The sequence below is a fragment of the Spinacia oleracea genome, chromosome 4 (assembly GCF_020520425.1).
Source record: "Spinacia oleracea cultivar Varoflay chromosome 4, BTI_SOV_V1, whole genome shotgun sequence".
Taxonomy (NCBI): domain Eukaryota; kingdom Viridiplantae; phylum Streptophyta; class Magnoliopsida; order Caryophyllales; family Amaranthaceae; genus Spinacia; species Spinacia oleracea.
This window is the reverse complement of record NC_079490.1, coordinates 47,259,184-47,264,783: the sequence shown is the minus strand read 5'-3', so window position 1 is coordinate 47,264,783 and position 5,600 is coordinate 47,259,184. Positions and strand designations below refer to the sequence as shown.

Here is a 5,600-nt window from a genome sequence, read left to right as displayed (position 1 = left end):
GCTGGTGATTATGCCCCCATCACTTGGAGGTGAAGCACTTAATAATATTTCAAATGCCTGGGGTTGGCCCCAAGCACTTGACAAATTAAGTGCTTGGGGTATAAGAAACCCCAAGCACTCTACATGTCAAGTGCTTGGTTGATAAGAAAAACCCCAAGCACTTGACATGTCAAGTGCTTGGGTGACAAGAAAAACCCCAAGCACTTGATTGGGTTATAAATAAAACCCCAGGCACATAATTTGTCAAGTGTTTGGGTTCTGATAAAAATCCCAAGCACTTGCGTCCATGCTTTTATAAAAAAAAAAATTATTTTCTCCTATTTTTTAAAACTAAATCGATGCATAAAAATAAATCCAAAATCAAATAAATTAAGATTGCAATATAATAATAAAAGACTATAATATCGATCTTAAATATAAAGTAAACTATATTCAATAGAAATTCACAAAATTTACATAAAATCGGTAAAGGGGGAAATATTAAACCCAACTCTATCTGCCCCAGTCTCCTTTACAATTGCCTCAACTGCTTTTAGAGCATATCTGCAACGGTTCTCAAGATATCCACTATAGTTGTATGTTCGATCATTGACTTGGTCTTTCATAAACTGATCGATGAGGTAGCCATTATCTCCATGGATTTCAACACCGTCAAAGCCTGGACATCAAGTTTAGTCTCTGAAATTTTAGGTAATCATGGGGTAGAAGCAAACGAAAATATATATAAATTCAAATTCAAAGCATTAAGAAGAGCTTTTGGCGTTGTGTTAGTTAGAATAGGAGTTGATTAACTAATTAAGAATCCATGAAAAAACTTACCAGCTTCTATGGCATTCCTTCTAGCAAGTCTGAAATCATTTACAACTAAAGGTATCTCATCCTCTCTTAGCCGCCTTGGGGTTTGAATGCTATGAAGTATCAGAGTCATTTCCCCAAACTTGAGGTTTTAGAGGCTTATCGGTGCACGAGATTGGAGCTTGCTGCTTTGGATGGAAATCTTTTGCAATATGAAAAATTGGTTACTCTTAGCACAGTCCAAAAACTAAGAAAGATGAAAAATATCACGAGTCTATGAGAATAACATAAAACATATTTATCTATGCTTGAAATCCAGCTAGAAAGAAAATTTGATACTCCCTCTCTCCCAAAAAAAACTTAACAGGTTGTATTTACAAAACAAGCAAATTATTATGAATTTCTAATTGTGTTTCGGACAAAAATAAACAACTCCATATATCTGTAGGGAAACCATACAACTATATATTCTATAAAGCTACTAATTTTTAATCTAGACCTTAAATTTCAGTTTCAATCAATATGCCAAAACACCCCAAAACTATGATGAGTCATTACGAGTAAAAGGTTCAAGGTGATTACCTTGATTAGAAACTCGTCCAACATGCCACAGGTGACAAAAAAAAATACACCACCTTTAGCATGCAAAAAAAATAGGTTTCCAGGCTTTAACTTGTTCTTTCGTCCATATACCAGGTCTGTCTGGATACCTGCACAGGTCAAACCAATTTAAGTTCGCAGGAGAATTTCTTGTCGATGACAGGGATCGTCTGCAAGTTTTCAAACTGATCCACATCACAAAGTCTTCTAATAGAACAGAGTTATCTGCAGTCTTATACAAAATCGGTGCCTAAAACATACCCTTGAGAAGTTTCAGAAAATCCAGTTGCTTCAGCTATGAGCAAACCTCCATTTGTAGCACGCTGAGAGTAATATAAAATTACATGTGGTTGAGGTATATTTCCGTAAGACTTCGACCTCATCAGTGGTGCTAAAAAAATCCTGGAGTTAAGGCAGAATATTAGGATTAACATAAGTAGATCTTAGAAGAGAAGTAGATCATAAACATAACATCATAATTCGTATTAGTTAGAGGTGCACTAGCAGAAGTACCTACTCGTACCTACTCGTTCAGTTAGATGAAAATTATTGGTAAGAACTAAGAAACTAAGAATTGGTTTCATATAATAAGAAATTAGCCTTTGAGGAAAATAAGTAATTTCTTTGACAATGGAATTGGTAAGTGCTAAGGAATTGTGGTAATGGTAATTGAAGTTCTACAACAACAAGAAAAATGGTGTATCAAGGATTCCAGACCTTCACAACTTGCCATTTCTGTTGTTACATAGGAGGTTGGTGTGAATGTGTGGGTATGTGTGTTGGGAATGGAAGTTATTAATAGTACAAACTTCAATCAAAAACCATTAATTAGAAAAAGTTATAGAAGTGAAGCTAAGAAGGGAAGGATATTGATTACTAACCCACAAATGACCTTGTTGAATGTTGCATTAGCAGCTAAAACATCACCAAACAGCAAACCAAAAGTTAAGAAGACTTGTCCTTGAAACTGCTTCATGAGAACCAATTTATGTACATAAAGCAAGTAAACAAAAGTGAATTCAAAGTAACAACACATTCAAGACAGTCAAAGGCAAGAGATCAGCTTACTGTATATGATGCATCAATGCATTTTACTAACTCTCTTTTTGAAACATCGGAAGTCAGTATAGAACAGCTTGAAGTACAAGAACCGTTCTTTATATGTTCCTCATCAGTGAAGTTGTTGTCAAAGAGAACCCTGCAATCCAAGTGCCGAGAAAACAAAAGAAGCAAAGCAGAAAAAACAACACACAGAGCAGCAGCAGAAGAAAAGCAGAAACAATAACATACAGAGCAGCAGCAGAAGCAAACAGAGCAGAAACACACAGAAAACACAGCAAAAACCCGAAAAGGAAAATCAAAATAAAAAGAAGCTTATTACAATCTCAATACTAGTTCACTCTTCCAGTAGACAGTCTATAAGTGAGACAGTCTCTAATTTGCATCAAGGCGAAGACATGGTTTTCACGATGAAAAATCACTTAGAGAAAGTGAACAAAAGATATTCAAGTTGACTTCAGTAATGATAAACAAAACCAAAGGGGATAAGTAACAACTGGTTTTACACATGCGTCTAATTGCTACGTAGGTAACTTGGTAAGATAATGCAAATTAACCCGGAAAAATAATATCGGGCACAAGACTCTTTGAAGTTACATGGGCTAGCATACCCATATCTCCAATGTATCATGATCAATCCTCTGACTGGTTAATGTAACATCCTACAAAATCAGCATAGCTACACAATTACTCATAATGTACGTGATAAAGATGTAATAGCTTCAGAGTTTTAGATCAACCAACATAAAAGAGATGATTCAATTTCAGCAGATATCAACACTTCACTACCTGTTATGTGACCCCCGTTTTTCTGCATAAAATTTTCTACAGCTTGAATGTTAGAAGTAATACTCTGACAGCAATAAGGAAACTCCATGACATTACAATAGGCAAGTTGGAAATTGCAGAACTGACGGGACTAGGCCTTGATCACCAATATGCTAACCATCTCATCCCAATTCCCAACAGACTAGTCTTTTCGACTACAACGTTACAAAAATATTTGGAAAAGGAATGAAATTCCTTGCCTTTTTCCTCTCTTTATATAATTAACGAACCTAAAGCTAACAGAATTTCATGGAAAACTAGAAAATTAACCAATTTAGCAACTACCTTCAACTAACCCAACTACCAACTAACTCACTCCAATATCAGACATGTCAAACAAAACCAGTTCCTGCTAACTACAACCAATATAGTCAGGTTTTTACCACACCAAACTACAAATTCACACAAATAAGTTTAGTCAAGAAACTCATTAAGCACCTTAAGGGAACATAAAAATGTAAGACACAATAAACAACACCATAAGGACAGTTGAGCTGTAATCACCTCGTTGAAAACATTTATAACCCGATCAAGTTCATCCCCTAATGCATCTTCATCTCTCAACAATGTCTTCTTTAACTCAATCTTGAACCTCTGCGTTCCTGCACATCCCCAGAAAGGCAATAAAACAGAAAAACTAAAAGCTGGTAAAATTACTATAGAGCTTGATAAAATTACAAAAATTCAATTATTTTTATTACAGAAATTCAATATGAATTAATCTGAAAAATTAATATTTATCACAAAAATATTTTCCAATTCAAAATGGTGAGAAATTTAATTTGAATTGCAAAAATACATAATAGGTAGAAAACCCAGAATTAGAGAAGAGAATAATGTATGAACTACCTCTTAGCGGTGTAAAGAAGGAGGAAAGTCCGCGACGGTGGCGGTGCACGTGATTATTTGCCCAGGAGAGGAGGCGGTGGCGTCGACGGTGTTAAGCAGTAGCAACTCGGCGTCGGTGGTGTTAATCAATATCAAGTCGGTGTCGGCGGTGTTAAGTAGCAAGTCGGCGTCTTGACTGCTGGAGAGGAGAGAAGATGGGACACAGGAGAGAAGAGGGAAGCAACGACGGTGGTGAGTAAGGTGGGTTGTCGTGGGAAAGAATCGGGGAGATGCAGAGGGGAGAAGCCCTGGGCTTATTCCAAAGTTCATGTCACCGAAAAGCAAATTAACCTAAGAATGAAGTCCAAAGTGCTTGGGGGTGAATACTAAAACCCAAGCACTTGTAAAATTTGTAATTAAAATGCTTGGGTGAATACTAAAACCCAAGCACTTGTAAAATTTGCAATTAAGTGCTTGGGTGAATAGGAAAACCCAAGCATTTGGCTCAAAGCACATGAGGTTTTTTCTACTAGTGTTATGCCTTGCTTCCAAAGAATCTCAAATGCGAATAAGTGGGATCACGTCTTTTCCATGCTCTCCCTAGAATGTCAAGACCAAGAGGAGCCGATGGAGATCGATTAATCAAATACACGGCACATTGACTGCTTCGGCCCAGAATGTCTTAGGAAGATCAGACATTCTAAGCATGCACCTCACCTTCTCTACAATGGTTTTGTTCATCCTCTCAGCAACTCCATTGTTTTGTGGTGTGCCGGGCTTCTCATGTTTAATGCCATGTTGTGAGCAATAATACCTTGAACTCATTCGAAGTATACTCACCACCATTGTCAGATCGAAGACACTTCCACTTTCTTTCGGTCTCCCTTTCTACCATGGCATGAAACGTTTTGAAAATCTCGAACACTTGGCTTTTTGTCTTCAACATATACACCCAAGTTCTTCGAGTAGAATCATCAATGAAAGTGACAAAATATCTATTTCCACCAATAGACTCCACCTCAATAGGACCACAAACATCGGAGTGAACTAACTCCAACTTTTCTTGCCTTCTGGTGGACTTCCTAGAAAAGGAAGCTCTATGTTGCTTACCAGCCAAACAAATATCACAAGGGTCAAAAGAAACTGATTTATCAACAGGAATAAGAGATTTACCTGCTAACAGTTTGATCCCCTTGTCACTCATATGCCCTAGCCTCCGATGCCACAAATTGGAGAATTTCTTCAACTGCATTCAGCTCACCATAACATACACTCAAGTATGTCTTATACAAAGAACAATACAACTCGCCACGAGCAACTGTCATCGAGCCCTTAGACAATTTCCACTTAACATCACCAAAGGTGTGTCGGTACCCTTCTAGACCAAGGACATTTGCAGACTACAAGTTAAGGCGTAAATCAGGAATATGGAGCACATTCTTCAATGTAAGCATGCACCCAACACTTGTCTTCACACGAATATCACCCAA

General features: G+C 37.2%; 1 pseudogene; it reads right to left on the bottom strand.

Annotated features, from left to right (window-relative positions):
- Window positions 1–349: 349 nt before the first annotated feature.
- LOC110795469 (uncharacterized) lies at window positions 350–5,362 on the bottom strand (annotated as a pseudogene).
- Window positions 5,363–5,600: the final 238 nt, after the last annotated feature.